The 26,777-nt window shown below is 46.9% G+C and overlaps 1 protein-coding gene across 1 annotated transcript in view; it reads right to left on the bottom strand.

Annotated features, from left to right (window-relative positions):
* NAA15 (N-alpha-acetyltransferase 15, NatA auxiliary subunit) overlaps nt 1-26,777 on the bottom strand; it is a 1,171,626-nt gene that overhangs the window by 138,361 nt on the left and 1,006,488 nt on the right. The gene's annotated exons all lie outside the window — the stretch shown is intronic.

The following is a 26,777-nucleotide window of genomic DNA, read 5'->3' as shown; positions in this document are numbered from 1 at the left end:
GGGTCATAATACCCACAGTCAACAGGGAACACTCCCTTACCTCCGCCCCTGTCGGCCATCTTCAGATTTGACACGCAATATAAGTGGCAGTTAGAGCCAAATGGCGAGCCATGAGGGGTAGGAGGGAGTCGCATATGAATCTATGAAAGATGCAGGATCGCTTGAGATCCAGGGATAGAGCTGGGCGACAGTTGGGGTGGGGTGGTGTGGGGTGGGAAGGGAGTTGCGATAGGAGTTGTAATAGTTCAGCAGTTGCGGATAGGTAGGGGGGCGGGAGGAAGGGAAGTTGGGAAGTTGGGAAGTTTCAAGGAGGGGAGGAAAAGGGTGTTATGGGGATACAAGCCTACAACCATAAACCACGGAGAAAGTCTAGGAGGGTGGGGGCGGAGTAGGAAATGGCTAGAACAGGAGACCTGAGGATAATGTCCTGGAATATGAGGGGATTGAATTTTTCCATTAAACGGAATAAAGTAATGATGTACTTGAAACGATTGAAGACAGATATTGCACTGATACAGGAAACCCACTTGAACAAAGAAAAGCAAGAGGTAATAATGAGGAAATGGAAAAGGGGAAACGTACGCCAGAGGAGTCCTCAAATGGATAGCGCTGCATGTCCCGTTTAAGTTATTACAGTCCACCATAGATAAGGAGGGGAGGATGGTGCTAATCAGAGGGATGGTGGAGAATAGGACTGCTGCTTATTTTAGGAACCTATATCCCATAATTGGCCCATATATGGACAGAGCAGTTATATGGGGTGGTGACTTAAATTGTACCTTGGATCCGAGGTTAGACAGATCTGATGAGAAAATTGATAGACCAGCTCCTGCAGCAAAGGCTTTTACAACCCTGTTAAAGGATTTTGGATTGGAGGATGTGTGGCGCATGCACCACCCACACGCTAGAGGGTATTCACATTATTCTGCCCCACATAACCTACGTACTAGATTAGACTACATTTTTGTAGGACCGGAACTACTGCAAGAAGTGACACAGGCAGATTACAAAGCTATAGTCCTTTCGGACCATGCAACATTGATAGTGACGTGGCAGATCTCAACCCCGAGGGCGAGGATCGCCACATGGAGGCTTTGAGCTGAGGCACTGAAAGACACTGTTTAGAGAGGACATGAGGAAGGACATACAGGAGTACTTCGAACACAACACTGCCAGTGTAAAATCGGCCAGGACTCTGTGGGAGGCATTTAGGGTGGTAGTAAGGGGAGGGGGGCGGCAATATCAAAATCAAAAGGGCTACAAGGCAGTATAATACGTGACTTGCACAATGCAGAAAGGGAGCTAGAAACTTAAATGCGGGAGGATACGGAAACCCCTACGATAAGGGAGGATATATGCCAACTGCAATAGGCGTGCAGGGCACAATGGGAGAGATTATGCAACTTAAATTACAGGAAATATGTAGAGACACATCATGCGGAGGGAGATAAAAGTGAGGCCCCTAGACAAGCACTTAGAGTGATGAACAGAGCAGACTGCCAGATGCAGGATACTCAGGAACGAGTGCAGGGATGTTTTTTGGAATACTATAAGGAACTGTATGCAGATATTGATTTGGGGGAGGAGGGTGGAGGTAGACCTGTTGGGGGCACTAATGGAGATTGCTCTGCCCAAGCTTGGCGCGGAAGACAGGGAAAGCCTAGAGGCTCCAGTGACTCTATACAAATTGGAATACAAGATTAAAACATTACACACCAGCAAAGCCCCAGGTGCTGGCGGCCTCCCTAGCGAGTTTTATAAAGTATAAAAGACCGAACTGCTCCCTCCGATGTTGGCAATGCTAAATGAAGCGTTTAAACACTCATTTTACCTACATCCCTTCGGGAAGCAATAATCATCCCCTTACTCAAACCTAGCAAACCAGATACGGCCTGCGGGTCTTACAGACCGCTCTCGATGCTCATCAAGAAAACACTAACAGCGGTGATGGCCAACAGGCTGCGTCCTGACAAACAAACTCATCCATCTTGACCATAAAGGGTACATCCCAGGCAGGTGTATATCAGATAACCTCAAAAGGCTCCACCACGTCATAGATCAGACTGAAGGAAGCTCCTAAGAGATAGCGATAGTCTCGCTGGATGCAGTGAAAGCCTTTGATTCTGTTAAGTGGCCCTGGTTAATGGCCGTCCTAGACAAATTTGGGGTTGGGCCTGGGTATCTAAAGTGGGTCCAGCTGCTATATAGCAAACCACTAGCTCGAATGAAAACTGGGCGTACCATATCTGAACCATGACAATTGGGTAGAGGCTCCCATCAGGGTTGCCCGTGGTCCCCGATGCTGTTTATTTTAGCATTGGAACCCCTGGCGGTGTATTTAAGACAGCAATATGGTGAGGTTGGGTGCCAACATTTAATTGCAATGTATGCAGATGATATGTTGTTGTACTTGAAATACCCCAAAGACAATTTACAGTATATTTTAGAGGTCATGGAGCGGTTTGCGGTGATATCAGGCATAACAGTTAACCCCAAAAAAACCAAGCATACTCCCCCCTAGGATGATACATGGGGGTGCCACAGCAGAATTTGCCGATACTGCATATCAGGTGGGAGACTGAAATGTTCAGATACTTGGGATTAGATATATATCATAAGGTTGAGGACAAGTACAAGCAGAACACAATGAAAGCCATGTCTAAAATTCAAAACAGTATGACATTTTGGGCTAAACTACCTCTAACCATGATGGGGAGTGTGGCGCTGAAGATGGTGGTATTGCCTAGGCTATTGCACTATTTTGCAAACATTCTGTTTATGATACCCAAACACTTCTTTAGTAGAATACAGAGCAGATGCAGGAGGGGTTCATATGGCATAATTCCAGAAACAGAATTGCGTTATGGAAGCTGCAAAACCCGTATGAGCAAGGGGGCATTAGACTGCCCAAGTTTGAAGTGTATTACCTGGCCAGCCAACTTCAATACGTGGCGCGCTGGCTGGCGGGTGACCCCAACACCGGAGTCTAGATTGTTTCGGGCAGAGTGTGTGCCCCTTATTTTCTGAATGAATGGATGTGGTTGTCAAAGCAGCAGCGAGGTGGAGGGACGAGATAGCTAAACCTAGGCCAGGAAATTTGGTAGAGGGCCTGCCGGGTGATGGGAAACCCGACCCCATGCTCTCCACAAATGCCACTGGTGCAATTAGTTGGGATGGACGAACAGATGAGAGCGATAGTCAGGAAGCAAAGGGAAACTAAAGGTGGGGCAACCTTAGGGGATGAATGGCAAGATGGGGAAGTAATAATACATTAATGGAGGATACAGGAGTACACCAGAGACAATATATCACGTATCCCAGGTTGATAAAGATGATGAAGGACAAGTGGCCTGAGGATGTGTTGGCCCAACAACCAGATGTGGTTATAGAAACATTTTGTGATGTGTCCGAAGGTGCCCATGAAGTCTTGCAGATATACGAGCTGTATATGTCCAAGGTGGGGAAAGAGGTGATTAAGACGAGATGGGATTGGGAAGAGGATTGGGAGGGTGTGGGGGGGGGGGGGTGGGGAGTAATGGGAGACGGGCTGTGGATCAGGGTTACCATAAGAAAGTATTCAGGAATGTGAGGCTGCAACAGATTCACTTGTTTATTACCCACAGAGCATACATGACCCCTAAAAGGATAGCCAACTTTGAAAACGCAGGACCACCGACATATACGAAATGCAGGGAGGTGAGCGCAGGTATGGTGCATCTGTTCTGAACATGCCTGGAAATAAAAGGATTCTGGGAGTAGGTGGCACATCTATTGTCAGAAAAGGAGATAACTCTAGACACAGACTCCCTGTGGGCAGGAACGGTAGGGGAGGGGGGGGGGGGTTTCCTATGCCGAGCAAATTGAAACATGTGAGCAAGCTTAAAGATATAGCGTACATACTTGCTAAACGCAGAATAGCGATGAGCCGGAAAGCAAGCAGAAGACCGAGGGCGGAAGCCGGGTGCACGACCTCCAGAAATGGGCAAATGCCGAAACTACAGTGTGGTAGGAGGCCGCTAATCGTGGTGGGGAGGAAGAAGCACACACCTTGGTAGCCTGGAAACATTTGGTAGCAACTCTGTCAGGAACCGATCGGGGAAGTTCCAAGGAAGAGAACTCTTCAAGTGCGGAAAGTGAGGGGACGCCCAGATAAAGTGGTTAATGCAGGCTGTGATGGGGGAAGGCTCGTGTTGGGGGAGGGAGGAGGGGAAGAGAAGTAGGGGGGCGAAAAAACTAAAAAAGTGTTTGTGTGATGTGGTGAACGCATGTTTGGCGTTTTACTGTACGATGCTTTGTTGACACCAATAAAAATAGTTTAAAGCAAAGTTGTTAAAGAGGATAACTTTCAAAAGACACTATGGAGAGTCTTAAGAATTACACCCATAAAAAAAAACTACAAAAAAAAAAGTTAAATATGTTAGTGTGGAAAAAGGTTCCCACTCACTGAGGTATTATGGAAAATTATCCCAATAGTAAAGCAAAAAGTTGTGGGGTTGACCCAGGTCAGGAAGATTTACCAGTTCTGTGAAAATGTTATCCAACAGTCCTAACTCCACCAATAGAGCTGGGGGTCTCTAAAGTGGGAGGAATTTAGCACTGAAATGAAAATTCTCCCCAACAGCCATCGAAAGGCATATCAGTCACCTGGGATTGGACATCTAGTCTAAAGTCTGTGGCCTTCAGCCAACCTTGTCGGCGCAGGACCACACCATTACCCATCTGCCGATAGACTGTGTCGGCGATGTTGATGGAGACAGTGATGGCATGGTCAGATGCAATCTCACCCTTGTTTGGGAGAATTCCGATTTCTGTGACAATTCCCTTCAACCTTAGAGTCCCCCAGCTCTTTTGCTGGACTTAAGGACTTTTAATTTTAAGCCTGGAGTGAGTGGGACCTTTTGCTCACTCTCTCATGTATTTTGACCGGATTTGGATTCTGTATTCTCTTTGCTTTTGGAGTCTGACAAACTCCATAGACAGCTACATTTTGTATGGTGACACAAAACACCTTCAGTGCAGTGCCACAGAGAAACCCTTTAGATTTCTCTTAAGGTTTAAATACCTTTTTTTGTGAGAACTACTGTTCCCAAGAGTAGTAAAGTGAAATTGACTTTACTTACCCTCTCTCTGTAGATCCAGCACACATCTTATGTGGAGTGCTGGGGGGTTATTTACTAGCCCTTTTTTCTACTTACTCATGTAACATTGTTTTTGTTACCTTGTTATGATGCCAAGTAGACTGCCGACACTTGGGGCTTTACCATAAAGACCTTTATTAAGAAGGTAAAGCTGCATACATAAGACGACCCCCAGCAGGAGGCTTACAACCGTCCTCCTTCAGTCAACCTTCTCATCTCACCCCACACACCAGAACCCTCACCATGCAATACAGCTCTGATGTAGCTATGGGTGACAGAAGGCAATGTGATGTAAATACTAGCACTACACAGGCTGACACTCATGACATGTAAATACCTAGAACAGGCTGTAAGAGTTTTTACAGCCTGTTCTAGGCTGTATTACAATATTACAATATTCACAGAGATGCCTATCCTAACACCTCTCCTCCTTAAAAATGAGCAAGTAACTGCTGTGGGTAGTTGCCCAATAATTTAAAACCTGCAAGGAAAAAATACAGACGAACATGCAACCACCATAACTTGATTAGAAACCAATGAATCAAAATTGGCTGGAAGAAGAGCTGAGAGAGGTATATTTGATGGGCGGCAAGTGAGAAGTGAGAACCTTCACCTGGTCCCATGCTACTCCTCTCCCCTCATCCTGGTTGACTGAAACGAGCCATTCTTTCTTTATTCCAAATACCTCCTCCCCTGACTAATACTGACGAACCCAAATCCTTCATGGCCTGTTTGGGTTCAGAAAACAAAGATGCTCCCTTGCGAACTTTGGTAGGAAGCTTGACTTTAATCCAGTCACCCTCCTCAACTTTGAGATTCCTACAACAATTTTTCTGATCATACCTCTCCTTGGATTTAACTCCAGAATCAAAAATGTTCCTTTTCACACTCTCTATATCCACACCAACCATTTTTGATTTGTCCATCCACCCTTGACACAAGTGAGAATTTGGCTTCCTTCTCAAAATCTCAAAAGGAGTCACACCTGTGACACTGTGGGGAGTTAACCTATACTGGAAGATTCGTTCCATCACCGTCCTCACCCAATCCCATCAAGTAGCTACCGCAATTCTGTAAGCTTCCATTAAAGTCCTGTTAAACCGTTCTACACATCCATTACTCTGGGGATGATATAAGGAGTATTCACTCGTTCTATTCCATGCCTATCCAAGAATTTTCTGAATTCTCCAGAAACAAATTGCGAACCATTGTCAGACAAACACTTCCTTGGAAACCCTTCTCTCCAGAACAGTTGTTCCATGAATTTCATTATGCTACTGCTGGAAATGTACACAAACCTCTGGCCATTTCGACAATAAATCCATAACCACCAATAGGTAGCTATCCCTTCCACCAACAATGTTAAATGGACCTAAGAGGTCAAAAGCAATCTCATCCCAAGGAACGCGCGGACAATCCCTCACTATCATGGGAACCTTGTGTATTCTCAGCCCTTTGTTCCCTTGAACACATTCCGCACATTCTTTGACTTGTTCCTCAGTGTCCTTGTCAATACCAGGCCACCAGAATTCAGATCTCACCAAGCCCTTTGTTCTTGCAAGACCTAAATGCCCAACATGGGCCAAATCCAAAACTGATTTCCTCATTCCAACTGGAACAACCATTTGATGTCCTTTGTGCAAATAGCCATCCCGAGCCCACAGCTCTTCCTTTACCTTGGCAAAACCACTCATCTCACCTCTAATTCCTTATTTTGCCTTCCATCACCAGTGTCAGCAACCTCTGATAAACATCGCCTTCACTGCAAGCAATGTCCCAATCATTCTTCCTGAGCGTTTCATGTACTTGGAATATCTCTGCACTCTCCCCTGGACCCGAGTGATCCTCACCATCACCACTTGACAATTCTCTCTTAACGGATCTAGACAATGCATCTGCAACTACATTGACCTCCCCCTTGACATGGAGCATGGTACATTGTAAACCTTGTAATGCCGTGACCCATTTCATAATGCGCCTTGACACTCGCTCCAAACCACCCTTTGTGAAAATTCCAACCAAAGGTTTATGGTCTGTGCAAGTGGTGAATTTCCTTCCCCACAAAAACCTTTTAAACTTTTCAACTCCCCAAACACACGCCATGGCCTCCTTCTCAACCATGGAGTATCTAGATTCTGGTCCCTTTAAAGACCTGGATGCAAATGCCACGGTATGCAAACCAGCTTGATCCTCTTGCATCAGAACCGCCCCAACACCATAATCACTGGCATCAACAAAAACCAAAGTAGGCCTACCTTCTTCAAATATCTTCAATATGGGTGCATTGACAATGGCTTCTTTTATCAATTTAAATTCTTTCCTATAATGGTCATCCCACTTAAAGGTCACACCCTTGCGGGTAAGCAATCTCATGTTCCTTGACATTTCTGATAATCCTCTGACAAATTTGCCATAGAACTCAACTAGACCCAAAAATGACAGTATGTCCCCCTTAGACTTGGGCTCCTCCATTCTTTTTATGGCCTCCTCTTTGGGCTTGACCCCCTCGCCTGTGATCTCGTGGCCTAAATAAACCACTTTGTTAGCTTTGAAAGTACATTTTTCCATGGCAACAGTAAGTCCTGCTTCCTTCAATATGTCCAACACTCTCTTTAACCGATGATCATGTTCCTTCTCATCACTCCCACACACCAGGACATCATCCTGATAACACATCACCCCTTTCTCTCCCCCAAGTAATCTGTACATTATGCTTTGAAACACACTTGCCGCTGAGATTAGCCCAAACGGCATACGCACACACCTGAACAAATCAATTTGAGTGATGAAGGCAGTAAGGTCTCTGGAATTGGGGTGTAACAGGACCTGATGGTAGGCAGACTTCAAATCTAATATAGAAAATACCTTAGAGCTGGATACCCCTACCATCAAATCATCTATTCTGGGCAGAGGGAACCTGTCTGCCACAACCATACTATTCAAATGCCTAAGGTCAATGCAAAGTCTCAGAGATCCATTACCCTTCCTGACCATCACTATGGGGCTAACCCACTCCGATGCATCTATCCTTTCAATAACTCCATCACTTTCCATTCTTTTGAGTTCTTCATCTACATCCTGTCTAAGGGCAAGAGGAATGGTTCGCAGTTTTGCAATTTTTGGTACCGCACCCCTCTTTAGACGAATCACATGAACAAACCCTTTCAAACACCCCAATTTCCCAGATGAATTTGCTTGCACCTCTGTGGCATCTCCACCCACCACAGACAGTACCTGCTCAGGGTGACTTGCCTCAAGCCTTATCTTCAAATCGGCCTGATCACTCCATGATAGCAACTCTTCCCCCATTTTTGTAACATATACATACCCTGTGGACTTTCTACTCTTAAATTGTAATTCAGCATCAAAACATCCTATAATGTCTATGGGAACATCACCATATGCATTTGCTCTGACAGTGTTCTCCCACAAAGTACAAGAATTGAACTTATCTTTCCACACCTGCACACTTATTAATGTGTAATCAGCTCCACTATCCATGAGCATGCGTATGGGTACACCCCGAATTACAACATCAGCATAGGGCTTCTGCTTTTTCACCCTGCCGTCGATGGCATTCACTGTGAATACCACTTCTCTACCATCCTCACAGTACGATTCATCTTCATAACTCGCACTTATTTCATGCACATAGTTTGTCCCAGAATTGAAGTTTCTGCAACACCGAGCAATGTGCCCTCTTACACCACATTCACTGCATATAATATGTATAGCAAAACATTCCTTATCAGACGCTATATGTGATAAACTACCACATCGAAAACACTGTCTCCCTGGAAAACCCCTTGGAGTTCCAGAATCCTTAGCAGTCTTAAAAGAACTCAATTCTCTGGTCATTCCTCTGCTGTCCTTTGTGGGAACCCATTGTCGATTCCACCCTCTGCCAGTTGCCGGCTTATTTTCCTCAATTCTCTTCCCAGACTGCATGGGACGCCTTAGGTTCCCTGTATTCTGTCTCTGAACAACTTTTGACACTTTTTGTATTGCCCCTTCGCTCTCTTCGGTCATGATCTCTGCTTCCAAAAGGTCAGGGTTTTCCCAACTCCCTTGGAAGCAGATCCATAACCCAGGTTCAGAGTGCCAACCAGTCCCAATTGGGACCTTTTGGACCCAGTCCTGGCGCCAGTGGCACCAGGCTCATAAATATGCCCAGTCCCAGCGCTGGAAGCGCCGGGCTCATAATGCTTGGGTGGACTTACCTTCAGCAGACCATGCTGCTTACTTGCCTGCCAGTTGAGCCTCTAATCCTCTTCTGTTTGGAACTACTTTTCCTGTTGGGTGGGGCTGGAGCCACTCCCTAGATTCAGAACACTGGAACTCTTCTGGAAGGCAGGAACTCTTTTCTTACCAGGAACTCTTTTCTTACTTAGGCGTGGCTGTGGAAGGAGACACCTAAGCACTACAGGAGGCTATTTAAACCACACCCGGTGGATGAATCTTGCTTTGCGTTATTCTGCAACCTCTGCAGCAGAACGCTCATCGTGTCTTCTGCATCCGGTCCTGGGCCTAAGGAAAAAGGCTTACCATCCTGAATCCAGTCTTCAGCAACACCTATAAAGACAAGAAAGAACAGGTTAGCATTCCGGCATCTGAAAGGCAAAATCTTACCAACTCTTCGCACGCTCCGGAGGCCTTCGGCGCTGCATCCCGCATCTGAAAGACAAAACAAGGTGCGTTTAAAGACATTGGGGAACTGTAATACTCACGTGCCATTACTCCTTTCCACATCTAATCCAGTGGGTATTCCGGCACCCTGCAGCCGCTCCGAACTCGTACCTGCAAAATAAAAAGACAGTTAGAGCGCATCGTGAAGCAGGCAACAAGCGCTTACTTAAGTGCTTCCAGGCGCTTCTATTCATCACACGGGCTCCATCTTCAACTCACTTCAGCCTGTCATCCGCCATCGCCGGAACCCTGCAAAACAAGAGACATCATTACTAAAGACTTTAAAGACATTTGAATGACTCGAAACTTACCGTTCGTGCAGTAAACGACGGACAGCAGTCCTCTGAAGTCAAGAGGCCTGCGCTACCTATCCAGTGAAGAAACTGGTTACAGCACCCTGCCCCGAGGCAGATGGAGAGCTCGGCATTCACTTACCTAAGACATCTTACTCTACACGTCAGGCATACAGTGCACAGAGGTCCAGCCCAAAGAGCCAACCGGGTGCTACACATCACCTTTGAAGATACGGTAGTCGCCCAGTCAAGACCGGCGCCTCTGCGAGAATCAGGTGAGCGTTACATCTTCCAACTTGGGCGGCCCATTGTTACCAGTATATGTCTGAAGCACTTTAATGCATTTATCAGTGTGTTCCACCATTTTCGCTATCTCAATTACTCCATCCAAAGTGGGGTTCCTCTCTTTCCATAGCGCTTTCCTGATACTGTCATTGGAACACTTGATCATTAATTGATCTCTTAGGTGCTCATCCTGACAGTGAGTAAACTTGCATTTCACCGCCAAACCCCTCAGAGCCGTAACAAAATCTTCAATGCTTTCATCACTCTTCTGTTCCCTCGTGGCAAATTTATATCTCTCCAGTATGATATTCTCCTCCACCCTATATTGCCTGTCTAATTTTGCTAATGTTCTCTCAAATGGACCTGCATCCAACAAATCAGTGGGTTCCGGTAATCTCTTTAAAACTTCTTGCACTGCAGTTCCTATGAAATGGACCAATAATGCTTCCTTGCGCTCATTGGATTAATTGGCACCAAATACTGCCAATGCATACTTGTTGAAGCCCTCTTTGCAGTCTACCCACCGCACCCTGGGCTCACCTGGTGCAGGAAGGAAAAACACAGGCGCAGGCACGTTCGCCATACCTTACTCCACAATATGTAATAATGAAGATGCGCAAGAAATATGTGTCCGAGTTCCCAGCAATTTCAAATGCTCAGTAATGTCTCTCACCCACTCACCGTAAGTCTCATCAGATCGATCGTTCAATGGCAATGCACAATGATCCAACATAGGCTCGATTGCGGCCGCCACCACCAATCAGCCTGCAGTCGAATCGTGGCTCCCTGCACCCTGCCGAACCAAGAATCAGCTGATTTCCGACTCCCGACTGCGGCTCAAATCACCATAGAAACAAAGCCAAGCTAAGATGGCTGCCACGTCTTTAGGTCCTTTACTCTGGGACGTGAGAACGTCACTCAGACGCCGGGCTGCGCAGTGGCCAGCCGCCCAGGGAATCCTCAACGATGACGTGAGGGGATGACAGCATCCGTCCGCACCCGGTAAGCGAACGCGACGACTATTTGAAAGTAAATCCAACAGTACTGTATTGGTGCTAATGGGCCAACTGCCGCCGTCCAACCATCCCAATTACACAAACTCTGGGAATAGTACGACCATAGAAGAAGTGTCTCCCGTAAACTCCCCAGGATCCCGCTTTGCTCACCTCACGAGCACTCCCCGTTGCTCTGCTGGGTGTTCGTTAGGCAGCACCGCCAAAAAGTCCTGGGCCTCCTCCACCTTGCGAGCACTTCCCGCCGCACTGTTGGGAACACGAGCGGCTGCCCAGCCGAAAAACAAAATCCTCACAGGCAATGAGCGCTCGCCGCCACCGGTGGCCCCGCTCCAGAGGTGCACAACAGCAGGATCCTAGTCACGCCAGGGGTCGTCTCCAGGAGCCCGCTCCTCTTAGACCTCGTCGCCAAATGTTATGATGCCAAGTAGACTGCCGACACTTGGTGCTTTACCATAAAGACCTTTATTAAGAAGGTAAAGCTGCATACATAAGACGACCGCCTTCAGTCAACCTTCTCATCTCACCCCACACACCAGAACCCTCACCATGCAATACAGTTCTGATGTAGCTATGGGTGACAGAAGGCAATGTGATGTAAAAACTAGCACTACAAAGGCTGACACTCATGACATGTAAATACCTAGAACAGGCTGTAAGAGTGTAATATACACAGAGATGCCTACCCTAACACACCTTCACTACTTTAAATGGCTGGTGGCAGTGGTTTGAACCCTCAGCTGCAGTATAGCACATGGGGTGACCATTGTGTCAAAATGGCCCCAGTCTTTTTTCGCCACTTCTTGTTAGTATGGTCTTTCTTGGGTTTTACTCTGTGCGCTCCCAACCAGGTTTAGCGCTTTTGTTTGTTTTGCTTGTGGCGGGCTTCAGTGCTGAAACCCAACTCTGGCTCCAGTGTTTCTGGCAGGGCAGGAAGCGAGGGAGGTGCCGAAACTTTGTCCTTAGTCTCCTTGTTACTGTTAGGCAAGATTGTATGCGGTACCCTTTGAATGCGCTACAACCACCCTGACCTCCTGGCACTAGGAACCCAACCTTTGGTATAGGTCTGTACTACACAGGTTGGTAGCGGGATTTAGAAGCCAGGCTTATCTCAAGAGGGGTCAATGTGAGCTGTAGGGGATTTACACAGAGATTCACAGTGACAAGTATTCAAATAAACTCTTACACACAAGGTTTCTTGATTAAACAATTATTAATTTATTTAACAGTCAGTTTGAATAAGCCTTCTTCAGAAGGGGGCAATATAATAGTAACACAAAAACACTCCAAAATATACACTTTTAATACTTCTAAATCAGTAATTACCATTTTGGGATGACACTTCCTACACCCTCAGGTGACTTTAGTAGCTAGGACACTGTGGACATTAATGTATCACTGTTAGCATTTAGAATCAGACTCGAGAGTTTGTCCAAGAGAAAGGTTATTGGGACAAAACAAGAGATCTTACAAATATTCTGAAAGCCGGTAAATACTTTTGAAAAAACCCCAATGCATAGTTTGTTTGCACAGAAAGTGCCTGTTCGAGCCTAGTTGGTGCCGCGTATTGAGCTGCAACTCCGACTTTTTTTTGCAATTGACGTGCCTGAAAAGTCACGGTGCGTCCATGCTACAGCCCATAGGCTACTGACTTAGTCAACCTTGGACTTCGGAAACTTGGACTTGGTCATTGCTCATTGGTATTTACTCTTCTCTTTTGTCATTACAGTGTTGTTTTGGCCCCACCCCCTCTGCTCGGTAAACTTTCCACAAAGGCACAGGCACGCAAGCCAGCGCGCGCATGCTCCGTAAGTGCCCAGAAAGTGCCTGTTTGAGCTCTGGGTGGTTCAGGGCTCGTATTCAAGCATATAAGCAAGAAGCCTCTAATTATTTAGATGGTTGCATTTCCACAGGTATCAAACACGGATACGCATATTGCTTGTCTATTTCTATATGAGGATTCGAAAGTATTCCGTCTACTCACTGTGATGAAGTGTGCTGAACACGTAAATGGACAAGCATTCGAGATATCACTAGCTTGCTGTTGCGTAATTAAGTCTTCTGCATAACGTGAGTGTATGACTCACCAGGATTATATTTTCTGCATGCACACACTTGAACCAGTGTCTAGTTTCACCCACTGGAAACAGTTACTTACACTCATAAGGCGTCTATATTAACAGCCAAGTAGACGCGTCGTATTTTTCCACCGCAATGGATAAGAGTCTCAGGAGTGGCAAACGCCACCAAGACCCTTCTCAAAGAATACCTCATCCTCTGCATATGCATACCTCTACGCTCTCAAAGTCACCAGAGAACCCACACACAATTGGCATTACAAGCTTCAGCCGACGCAAACAGTGGGGAGAAAGCAAACAATCCCAAATGTATCAGACTACTCCCCCCCCCCACGACTCCGCTGCAGCAAAGCAGCAAAAACTTCGCACAACGAAAAAGGATTTCTCCCTGCGGGTAAAAACAAGACTTCACCTACAAAAACAAATAAATCCTATTCCCTTTACAAAAAGCCACTCAAATATACCCATCAACGATAATTCCATTTTGGGTGCTTCCAACGAAGAGTTCTTCATGCCCATCTCCGACACGTCACCGGTTGCTCCTGCAGTAATGGTAGAACTTCATAAGTGTGTTCGCCTATCTTTGGGTCCTTCGTCCACTGTCACTAGCTCATCCACTTTGAGAACAAGCGTCTCCAAATGCAACGGGTATTGCACAGTTGAAGGCTAGCTTGCCCACCATAGAAGAATCAGTTCCCAGTCTTGAGCCATTACACTCGCAATCTCCTGTGCTTCCACATTGTATGAATAGCTCAATCATGCAGGCAGAGAAATCACGACAGCCCCAATCATCCCTTCCTTTTTATCCACTTGAATTCCTCATTGATCTAAATGATCAGGAATTACAAAATGTTCCAGTCCTCACTCAGATTCTCAACTTATTGGATAAGGGACACAAGCATGCACCTCAGAATCGGTGAGCTTAAAACATCCACTTCTGATATCCTCAAACTAAATAAATTGGAAGAATTAATGTTGGCTCACAAAAACAGTCATTCATTTTGGGCATCGTATTCAGCAAGAGCACTTAATCGAATGCTGGCAAAACCACTAACTCAGCATACCCAAAACAATGAGTGCATAGATTATTCCTCTGGTCATCCAAAATCTTATGCCCACGTGGTTCGGCAGCAACATTTTATATCTTGGGATATGATAAAAGCTCTCAAATTGATTTAATGGAAGTGGTTAAACTACAACACGAAAGAATTTTGGTTATTGAAAACATATTGCTCAATGCAAACTTGGTGCCGCAGGACTTGTGGGGCACGGCAAATGATAGCAACGTGCCACAAATTCAAAGTAAAGATATACAGGATTCTCCCGACAGTCCATCTGCAAATACTGATCTTTTAGATTAGAACATGGACATGATGGCCGAACTTATGGTTATCCCTGAGGAGACCACAACTCAGGTGGATTCTCAACAAAACGCACTTTTTGTCACGCAAAGCGAAAATACTTCTCATGAGGGCCCAAAAAAGAAGACATCAGCCCAAAACATGTAGTATGAATACTACTACACATATCTCCTCTCAATCCAAAAATATGCCACACAACAAAATTAAGGGACATAACTCGAGCATTAAAAAAATAAGTAACATCTTGCTCGACAAGGCACTACTAGATCTCAATCAGCTTGGCACCAAAAGTAAAATCCTACTTCAATTAAAGGACCATGAATGAAGTGCGTCACCCTCCATGGCCATAGCAAAACCTGTGAATTCCTTGCACCACCCAAATGGCCCAACCAATGTCATTGTCTCAGACTCCCATTGCTCCGGACATATCACAAAGAGGTACGGAACAAAGCGCCACTCTGGTCCAAACTCAATTGTCCAACATTTTTCAAATGACCCAAAACAAAAAGGCCTTCACCGTTGCAAAATTGAGTAATTCTTGTAACGCTCAAAGCGTACCAACGACGACTGATACGGCTTCAATTGTCGTCCTTGATCAACATTCCACTAGCAATGTTGCCTTTCCAACCTCTGATGTTTTGCCTTCCAAATCCTTGGCATCAGTCGTTGTTGCAACCAGTAATCACTCTGGTCTTGCATCAGCACTTGCCACTCCAAGTACACAGAATACAGCACACCCTGCAATGCACGTGGACAGTTTCATGGGAACCTCCGGTATCTCATCCCTTTACCCACGTGACTACCCCAACATTTTCGGAGGTTTCTCCTGACATGAAACTTATGCTATGGTGGAGCAGTGATGCTTCCTTAAACGGACAAGCTAGCCTAAATCGTTCGGCTCTTACGAAAATATTCCATAAAATTCCTGTGCTGCGTAATCTCATCACAGACGATGTGGAATGGATTAAACTTCCATGTTGCAATAACAATTGCATGATTTGTAAACTTCATTCACAAATAATAGCCAAGCTATTATTGGACCATCAAATAGACCTGTCCTTACTTGGTTTTGAATTACATGCTTTCTGTTCCATGGATGAGACTAGCACATTCATTGAGTTTAAGCCAATCTCTGCATCAGAAATTGCTCGGCCGTGTACAACAACAATCTAATGCCCTTAATAATGCAATGTTGGGTCAACTTGAATCTTTTCATACATCTTAAAGGGATTAGCTTGGCTGGAACCGCAAATTAAATCTTTATCCAATTAGAACAAACCTTTAGACAAGTCATAAACCACGGCTTTTTCCATATTTCTTCTTGGAATTGTTGTGGCTTAATAAATGTGTTCTCTTGGCATAAATCCTCACTTGCTTTGGAGCCACCTGCTCGGATTCTGTCTGACATCCATCTAGACCGCTTCACCTCTTATTCGCATCGAGCGAAAAGAGGTATTATGGGTCGCCCTTAGGTGGCTCGGCCATACTGAGTCAGAACAGTTTCAAATTTAACTCTAAATATATTTATTCCTCTGCAGATTTTTTTGTTCATTGAAGTAATCATTGAATCTTTGTGTTTCCTCACCATTCTAGTTGTGTCCATATACTGGAATCCCAACGCCACGCACCTTGAAACAGTGCTACAAAATCTAAATTTAGTACTAACAGATGCTCTTACGAACAATCCAAATTATGAAATTATAATATTAGGCGATTTTAATTGTTCCTTGCTGCTACAATCTAATTCAACACTTGACGCACACTTTGGTGCTTACACAGGCATATCTCGAGAAGAACAAGTTAATTTGTTACCTGGTAACGTTCTTTCGATGGGATGGTCAGAAGACGTATTCCATGGCAGGTAATCACCACAGCTGTGCTGCTTCGGAAAATTGTCAGCATCTGCGTCCTGCGTCAATGGTGTCGATACGTTGTCCTCGAGGGCCTCCGTCGAGGCAACGTCAGCGGATGTTATAAGTAGGACACACGACGCCCATAGCCCCAGTTGTAGCTTTTTCCCCCAGAACGTGTGGCACCTATCTTCTGCCAGTTTGACCACAGAAAGCCTTGCGGAAACGTAAGCTGCAATCGCATAAGAAATTCTGTAGCGGGGCAGGCAGGGAGCAAGCGATATGGAATACGCCATTGGACCATCCCATCGAAAGAACGTTACCAGGTAAGAAAGTAACTTGTTTGAGGGGATTGGGTCCTCCGACGTATTCCATATCTATGACAGACTCCCGAAGCAGTACCAACGTATGCAGGAGGGAAAAGAATTTAGACTATAGAAAATTAGAATGCCCAATCAAATTGCAGAATAGAGGACCGCCTTGCCAAAGGCCAGATCCTGCCCATGGATAGAATCTAGGGAGTAGTGTCTTACAAAAGTATGGACCGAAGCCCATGTGGCTGCTTCACAGATGTTAAGAATAGGAACACCCCTCTGCAGGGCAGTAGAGGCAGCCATACCCCTAGTAGAATGGGCCCGTAAGCCTACCGGAGGGTCCTTACCCGCCAAGCGGTAACATTCAGAAATTGCCAAGATAATCCACCTAGACAAAGTCTGCTTAGGAACAGCTTGTCCCAAACGTCTTCCAGCATAACCTATAAAGAGCTGATCGTCCACTCTAACCCGGGACAAGTGTGAAATGTAGAAATTTAAAGCTCTCCTAGGATCCAACCTATGGAACCTCTCCTCTTCCTTTCCAGGATGCAGAGGAGGATAAAATGCCGGAACAATGACCTTCTGGCTTAAATGAAATTCCGACACCACTTTCGGAAGAAAGGAAGGACGAACCCGAAGGACAACCCTGATCTTATGAAACACCGTGAAGGGTAGCTTAACAGAAAGTGCCTGCAACTCACTCACTCTGCGAGAGGAAGTAACCACAACTAAAAATATAGTTTTGCGGGTTAACAGTCTCAAAGGACAAGAATGTAAAGGCTCAAATGGAGCACCCATCAGGAATTTTAGAACAAGGTTCAAATCCCAACCGGGCACCTGGAAAGGTGACAGTGGAAACACATTAGTGAGCCCTTTCAGAAACTAAGAAATTAAAGGAATTTTGAAAGAACACTCCTCAGATGAGCGCTTAAATATTGACAGCGCCGCCAGGTAACCTTTAATGGTACCGACTTGCAGGCCCTTGTGGGCTAACGAAAGCAAAAAAGACAGAACCACAGGAATGTCACATGAAAAAGGGTCCACACTCTTTTACTGCACCAGTTGCAGAACTTTCTCCAACAGCAACGGTACAGGGACTTTGTTGCAGGCAGTCTGGCCGAAAGCAACACCTCCATCACGTCTTCAGGGAGGTCCCAATCCTTATACCTCAACCTTTCAGAAACCCAGCATGAAGGTTGAGGGATCTGACCTCTGGATGGAGAACCTGACCCCCCCCCCCCACTCCCTTGAGAGGGGATCGTCTCGGTAGGGAAGATGACGTGGAGGGGCAGATGGAAAGTCCGGGTACCACGTTCTCTGGGCCCATGCCGGAGCAATGAAGATCATCCGGGAGCCGAACCTCCGCAGCACTTGCGGGATGACGGGGACTGGAGGAAACTCGTACAGCAGTGGGAAGGAACACTCCACCACAAACGCGTCCCCTAAGGCTTCTTTTGGAGGAAATTCCCACGAGCAGAACCTTTTGCACTTCCGGTTGACACTGGAGGCGAAGAGATCCACTTGTGGGCTCCCCCAAAGGGCGAAGATCTCCAGGAGAATCTCCTGAGCCAGCTCCCACTTGTGAGTGATCGCGCTCTGCCTGCTCAGAGCATCCGCTGTCTTGTTTTCGTCTCCGGCCAGATGAACTGCCGAAATTGAAATTTCCTGCTGGATGGCCCAGAACCAGAGCTGCATCGCCTCCCTGCACAGAGGAAGTGACCCTGCCCCCACCCTTTTTGTTGAGGTAGTGCATGGCTACTGTGTTACCTGTCAGAATCAGGACATTCTTCCCTCGCACAGTCGGCAGAAAAGCCTTCAGGGCAAGCCCGACGGCCCTCAGCTCCAACAGATTAATATGGAGTCTGGACTCCGACGGAGACCAATGACCGCTGTCAACTCGTTGGCATGAGCTCCCCATCCCGTGAGGGATGCGTCCGTCATGATAGTCACCTCCGGCCAGGGCAGCCAAAATGGAAACCCCCTCATCAGATTGCCTTTCGACGCCCACCACAGAAGGTCCTGGGCGACCGAGGGCGGCACCTGAACTGAGTCCGACATCCTGCCGGAGGACTGCGACCACTGCATCTTGAGAGCCCATTGCAGAGATCTCATCCGCAACCTGGCCTCTGGCACCAGAAGAATGCAGGATGCCATGAGGCCGAGCAACCTCAAGAACTCGAACGCCGGGAGACTCTGGGCACGTTGAAACTTGTGAAAAAAAAATCAAAAAACGAATACTGTATTGATAGAAATGGCACCTTTTTATTAAGCACACATAATAGATCACTGCAATATGTGTCTTGCAGTTATGCCTATAGTTAATCACTAATCTATTGTCTTACAGTTTATCTATATGCTATTGGTTTCTAAATTATAACTTTTTCAGTTGTCCTCTGTCAGTCTTTAATATTTCAATTATAACTTGTTCAGTTGTCCTCTGTCAATCTTTAATATTTCTCCTTACTTTGTTCAAGTCCTCTTTCTTTCTTTAATTGTTAATATCCTTGTATTTTCCTTTGCTTTATTTGAGTCCTCTTTTCTCCTTGTTATATTTAGGTCCTCTTTCTCCTTATTTTTTATATGTCCTTGTTTGTATCCTCTCCTCTTTCTCTTTGTTTTGTTTGTGTCCTCGACACGCGTTTCACCGTTTACTATTCTGATGGTTCATCAGGAGGATCCTTGTATTTATATGCTCTGTACAATTGTCTTGTGCGAGATCCAATTGTTAACTTAATTTGTATGTATAAGTTCCTTGATAAATTAGATTTCTTGTGTGATTAGTTTGCTGATATTAGGAATCTCTGTAAGATCAATGTTTAGAATTGCCTTAATGTTTCTTGCGAGATTACAAAATGCTGTTTTCTCCATTTGTTTGTTTCTTCATTCGATCGATCAATCGGTTACCTATGTACCTTGCCGTTGTTTCTCTGTGGTCACCGAGATTCCCCACTGTGCGTTGGTCCGCCTTCGTTTTTCTTTTTCGGTACGCCGTGTTCAAATCTCGCGGTTGAAACTTGTGCACCATCTGCTGAATGTGATGAGCCCTCACCTGGGGAGGGAAACACTGCCCCAGGGACGTGTCAAGCACTGCTCCGATGTACTGGAGCCGCTGAGTTGGCGTCAAGTGGGACTTCTTTAAGTTGAGGGAGAAGCCCAGCTTGTGAAGGGAGTGGCAGGTGACTGACCGATGATCCAGGACTTGCTCAGGAGAGCGCGTCCTGTTCAACCAATCGTCCAGGTAGGGGTAGACATGAATCACCCCTTTCTTGAGATACGCTGCCACCACCATGAGCTTGGTGAAAACCCTCGGGCGGAGGTCAATCCGAATGGCAGGACCCGAAACTAAAAGTGGGAGTCGCCAACCGCGAACCTCAGGTACTTCTTGTGCTTGGGATGGATTGGCACATGAAAGTAAGCATCCTTGAGGTCGAGAGACACCAACCAGTCCTGAAGTTGAAGGGCTTGGAGGACTTGAGAGAGAGTAACCATCTTGAACTTGTCCTTCCTGAGGAGCTTGTGCAAACCACTCAAGTCCATGATGGGTCTGAATCCTCTGTCTTTCTTCGAAATCAAAAAATAAGGGGAAATACCATCCCTTGTTCCACTCCGCTACAGGCACCAGTTCTATGGTGCCTTTCTCCAGCAGGGATTTTATTTCCTGCGCAAGGAGCGGACTCTTCAAAGAGATTCCCTGGTGGATTGTCATGAGGCCTCTGCCAGAAAGGAAGACAGTAGCCATGGGCTATGATCTCCAGAACCCACACATCTGAAGTAATGGCACGCCATTCTACAAGATGATGCGCCAGCCTTACCCCCAACCGGCAAACCATGGGACATGGCCTCATGACTGAGCTGAAGCGGCTGCAGCATTGCCCGAGGGTAAAGAGGCAACTGCCCAAGCAGCCTTCGTCCCTCGAGTACCATGTTTTTCTCCCTCGGTACTCCTACGGTGGCCCCTACCAGAGGATGAGTAATATCGAAAGGAACCTCCCTCCATTGCTGTCCCCCAGGACAAAAAGGCAGAGGTTGGCGAACTGCAGCGCTCAACTACTTTGCTGCAGCTTTGGAGGTCTGCAACCTCTCAAGGCTCTCGTCAGCCTTGCTGCCAAAAAGATGTTCACCATCAAAGGGCATGTTGAGAAGCCGGGCTTGTACATCAGGAGCAAACCCAGACTTCCGCAACCACGCAAATCTGCGCGCCGCCATGGCCCGGCTGACGCAATCTGCCATGTCCAGACCCGACTGAACGGATTCCCACATGGCATCCTTGCAATCCTGAATAAGAGCAAGAAAGCCATCCCGTTCCGCCCCTTCGGGAATACGTTCAGCCGCCAAAGAGACATTTCCACAGAGAATGAGTGAAACGTGCTAAGGCACACACAGAGTTGGCTGCCTATAAAGCCATACCCCCTGAAGAAAACACTTTCTTCGCCCAGCCATCAAAACGTTTGTCATCCCTATCAGGAGGGATGGTAGGGTACGATGCCTGTTTTGCCGGGGCCGTAGCCGCCGGCACCACCAAACTCTCTGGAGTGGGGTGCGTAGTCAGTAGCTGGGGTCGCTACTAGCTGGACGGTATTTCTTCGGCAAAGACGTGCTCACTGCAGGGAGACTCTCCGGAGCAGTCCAAGCCGCTGCCACCCTTCTTTGCAAGGACATATGGAATGGCAGTACCGGGTCAGTTGGTGGACCTTGGTCAAGGATATCCGTCGGGTCATCCTGCAGAAAATCCACTGGTGGCGCAGACCACGCCAAGTATTCCGTCACCCTCGACATAAGGCACCGGTACGAGGACTCGGCGTGCATGCCAGGCTCAAGCCTACCGAACTCAACCTCTGGAGGGGTGTCCAGACCACGGGCGTTGTGCAAAGACTGACACAGGTGTTCCAGCTGGCTATGACCATTCATGAGCTCGTCAGGAACCTCATCAGGAACCATAACTCCATCAGAGATGTAATCCAGAGGCTGGAACAAATCCCTGGATGAGGGCACAGAAAAAGGCTCAAATACAGGCCTTACTGATTTCTGCAGGGCCTTTCTAGGAGTTTCCACCTGTCTCCAGGACACCTCCAATAAAGCCTCCTCAAAAGGCGTCTAGGGTGTCGACAGAATCGGCGTCTACGTCAAGCATGGCGCCGAAGGCATCGACACAAGTCTCGAGGGCAGAGCCCCGAGCGTGTCCTTCGACGGCCTTGGCGCCGAAGGCCCCCTCAGAGGCAGAGCCTCCAGAGAGTCCTTCGACGGCCTCGGCGCCAATGTCTTCTTCAAAGAACTCACAGACTCGATGGTGTTGAGGACCGGGACTGGAGCGGGCATGGCTAGAGCGATCCACCTTGTCCGACCGGGACGTCTCAGGTGCCCTGTGATCGCGACAACTGCTCGAGCCCGAAGGCGTGCCAACAGCGTCTCTAGCTCCCTGCCGGCATATTTCGATGGTGCGGACGGAGCCCTGCGACTGAAAAATAGCCATCATCTCCTTACGAAATGAATCCCATTCAGCAGGAGTGGAATGCTTGTCGGGACAAGCAACCCGCCGACGGGCGGAGTCCTCGGACTAGGACGGCGACCTGCGACGGCGCTTCCGTGAGTACCTCGAAGAGGCAGAGGAATGGCGGGACCCACTCCGGGACCGAGACCCCCTGGACTTACACCGATGATGCGGAGAGTCGCCCCTCGAATAGTCAGTCAAAACCCCAGAGGATTTCGACTTCCAGGGCTTGGACACCGCACTGACAGCTTCTTATGCTCCCGCAAGGCCTTCGATGTTAACGACTGGCACTCTGTCACAATCGTCCGTGGCGTGGTCCTCACCGAGGCACCAGAGGCAGGCGTTGTGTGGGTCCGTCAGCGACATCTTGGAACCGGAGTCCCGACACTTATTCAAACCCGGCCGCGGGGTAGAAGACAAAGACGACATGGAAATCTTCACAAACTAACAGGTTCGAAGAACCGAAAGAATAGAACTCAGAAGAACCGAGGCGCGCCGAGATCTCCGAAGTGAACATGTTCGTGGAAAAAACAGAACTGAGGCTACGGGCGACCTACTTATAACATCCGGTGATGTTGGCTCGAGGACAGCGTATCAACGTCATCGACGCAGGACAGTTTCTGAAGCAGCACAGCTGTGGTGATTACCTGTCAGCTATGGAATACGTCGGAGGACCCAATCCCCCTCATTCTTTGGACCCAATTTCTCCAACATTGGGATATCCACATTGTTCTACCCTAACATCACCTTTCAAATGCCACTTGGCATCGTGGCAATAGCAGCTTGTGTATAGATTGCGCTTGTTGACAGGCAATAGTGGCCCCCTGAATATATGCAATCACAACTTGGGTGACCACATGATCTTAAAGTGCAATATATCGATTCCAGTTAAACCCTTTAATTCTAGCCCCAATCTAGCACTGGTACTAATTGACAGATACACCCTTTCGATCCGTTGGAACCCCAGCCTATGTAGGCTTCTGACTGCCCGGGTTAGCCGGGACCTCCGGATTGTAAAGGAGCCTTATTTATTGGGATCCGTGTACAATGATGCCGATGCATGGAACACGCAGATACTACACAATTTCAGGTGACACCTGGACACAATATTATAAGAACAAATACCAATTGCCACAGGGATTTAATCCCTTCGATGTTCAAACATTAACTAGTTCTATCCCTTCCAAATGCCCATGGGAAGTAGAGGATGTGCAATGGTCGCTTAAGAAACTTACATTTTCGAAAGCAGCAGGGGCCATTGGGTTTCCGCCTTGTGTATTGAATGATGATCCGCACTTCAGGGCAACTTGAAGTGTCGTAATGATATCATTTTCAATCCAAGGCGATTCCGCCATCGTGGTGGTCAATCATCATCTCCCGACACAAAAAAGGCTCAATCGAAATCCCTTCCAATCTTGACTGATTTTAACTTGCTTTAATAACTGATTAATGTGTGAACTAGAAGTGTGTAATAAATATACATATATTCTTTTTAATACAAAGCTTTGGTCAGTGTTTCCTTGTACCCTAGTATTGTAGTCCTATTGTGTAAAACCTGAATACTGCTCATCTCCCTCTTGAGATAAGTCTGACTGCTTAGCCACAGCTACCAACTAAATCTTTGTGGTACAGACTGTTATTAAAGGGGATTTATTGCTCATACCTGTAGTCTTAATCTTCTGTAGTGCTCCGTAAGGGAACTGCACAGGATTCTGCCCAACATTGATTTATTTCACACGTATTCATTTATTTCACAGTCAGTTATAAAACCTTCACTAGAAGGAGGCAATCTATATCACACAAAAATATACTTCAGAACTTCACAATGTCAGGTTCTGAGGCATTTAAACTACTTTGAAGGAGGAGCAAAATGGCATTCGGCGCATTTGAAGTAGGAGCAAAAAGGCAGAAGTTCATAAAACAAATATTACAGTTACTCTTAAACAGTGCAAATAGTTCAAGTTCCCCAGAGGAGTTGATTCAATGTAATAGGTTAGGCCAAAGTCAATGGGCTAAAGTCTTGTATAGGAAAGCAGTTCTGGAAGTCAAACGGAAAAATATTTGCCCAAGTTCTCAGAAGTAGTTCATAAAAGAAAGATTCATATGTTGGGTCACAAGCTGACTAGGCCTGCAAGTTGCCAAAGTTTCAAGCACTTTCGCAGTGAGAGGCAAGTTCACTCGTTCGGGTTTTCACAGTACCTTACAATGAAGAAAAAGATGCAGCTGAAGACGTCAGTTCCTTGCAGTTCCTGAGCCTCAGTCGTGTGGACAAGAGGGAGGACGTCGGGGGACTCCTGCACTGCACTGGGACTGGTCAAAAAGCCAGCAAAGCCAAATCTTGCATTCCGGTAGCTGTAGTCAAGCACACAAACTGGTGTCCTTCTCCCTGGCTATTCGGTTCCCTGCAGCACTCTGAGGAAAATACAACCCGCTCTGAGAATGGTATCCAGGTGGCTTACGAGTTGATTGGTCTCACCAACTCAAAGGGAGAAGTTGTCCTTTAAGGGCTTCTCTGTCGAGATGAACTTGGCGATTCGGACCGGCAGCAGTGTTTCACCGGGCAAACCAACGGTCCAGGAGTTGCAGCAGCCGTCCTCTTCCAGCTCGTCTTCGGTTCTTTCGTTCCAGTGGTCGACTGCCTTCCAAGCCAAGACACTCACCTTTTAAACAGTTCTCTCCCATTCATTCCATCTTAGCTGTCCCTCACCCAGCAAGGTTGGTGTCCTTGCCAGATAGTCAGCCAGCCAATCACGCCAGAATGCATTTGGGTCTCCTAGGATGTTAGGGAGAATTCTCCTTCTAGGGCTAATTTACCTGACCAAGTGAGTCCCCCAGCAGCTTTGCTGGATTTCTGGAGTTTATTTTTTCCACCTGGTAAGAGTATACATCCTTTTTCCACTCTTACATGTGTTTTGGCCTATGTGTTTTTACTCATTATGTGATCTTGGGCACTGGAGCACACCACTCCAGATGCCCCTGTTCTTGTACGGGTTACACAGCACCTTCAGTGTAGTAACCCAGGGTTGTCTTTAAGACTTCCCTCTGACTGCATTTCGCTGGGGCCGACTACTGTCCCCCAGAGAAAGGTAAAGTTGCCATTTACTTTACATAGTCATTTTTTACCACAGACCCAGTACACCCCCATCTTACGCGGAGTACTGGAAAGGGCCAATCTGCACCCCTTTTCTGTCTGTACCTCCCTGAGCACTGTTTCGCTCTTTTAACATTTAGACTTGGCTAGTGGCAGTGGTATCTACCCAAACTTTTCTAAAGCGATTATATTAAACGTGGTAGTGTTCTTGGCCATTATATTAGCCTCGAACATAAACCCGCTTGACCAAATCGTCTTTCTTTTGGCTCCGGTTGGGTTTATTACCATTTCTTTTTGTTAAAGTCCTTCTTGTGTTTTACTTTGCGAGGCAAACTAGGTTTGCTTTCTTTGTTCACTGTCTTTTGGCGGGCTTCTGCAGAGAAGCCCTCCTCTTGGCGCCTGGGTGTTTAGGTAGACTGAATGTGGGGAAGGGGTGTAGTCACCCCATGCACAGGGTATCCAAGGAAATCCAAGTCGCACTTTACCATGATTGGCTGAGGTGGTTGTCCCGGCTGGACAACCCCCCTTGCTGTGTGATTGACTGCCAGGCTGTGTGAATGGGGGTTTTGCGCATAAAAGGCAGGTCTCTTGGGGTAGAAGTCAGAGTCACCTCTGGAACTACAAGGAACCGAAGAGAAGCGGAGAGAACGACGGCTGCTGCAACTACCCCGTCCGGGTGAAGCCCTGCTGCAGTCCTGAGCTATCTTCCCTTCAACGACTAAGGAGATCCAGTCCGGAGTCTTCTTCCCTTGAGCCTGGTGGGGATAACCAGGTCATCATCTTCAGCCAGCGATCTCCGCCGTGGTCGAAATCGCTGCACACTGCTGTAGTGGTCCAGATAGCCACCTGCTGAGCCTCTCCTAATTTTAAGGAGCACACCTTTTTCGTTGTAGCTGCTGCTGGCTTCATCCCTGTGTGGTGCAGACCCCCTTCAGAAGTCCTTCACAACGAAGCTCCAGGAATTGTGGGTCTGCGGGAAACCAACAGGAACAACTGCCAGGGCACCAGATGCATCGTTGGAATAAGGTACTGTTTTCTACTCGAAGAAACTGGGTGAATCCCTTTTTCTTCATCCTCAAGGCTCGTCCTTGTCTTCCCTCCTTCTTATAACTTTTGCTTCCGAACATTGACAATATCCAAGTACTTTTGGGCTATGCTGAATCGTGAACTGTCTAAACGA

Source organism: Ambystoma mexicanum, chromosome 6q (assembly GCF_040938575.1).
Source record: "Ambystoma mexicanum isolate Mex_15411 chromosome 6q, UKY_AmexF1_1, whole genome shotgun sequence".
Lineage (NCBI taxonomy): Eukaryota > Metazoa > Chordata > Amphibia > Caudata > Ambystomatidae > Ambystoma > Ambystoma mexicanum.
This window is presented reverse-complemented; position numbering and strand designations above follow the sequence as displayed.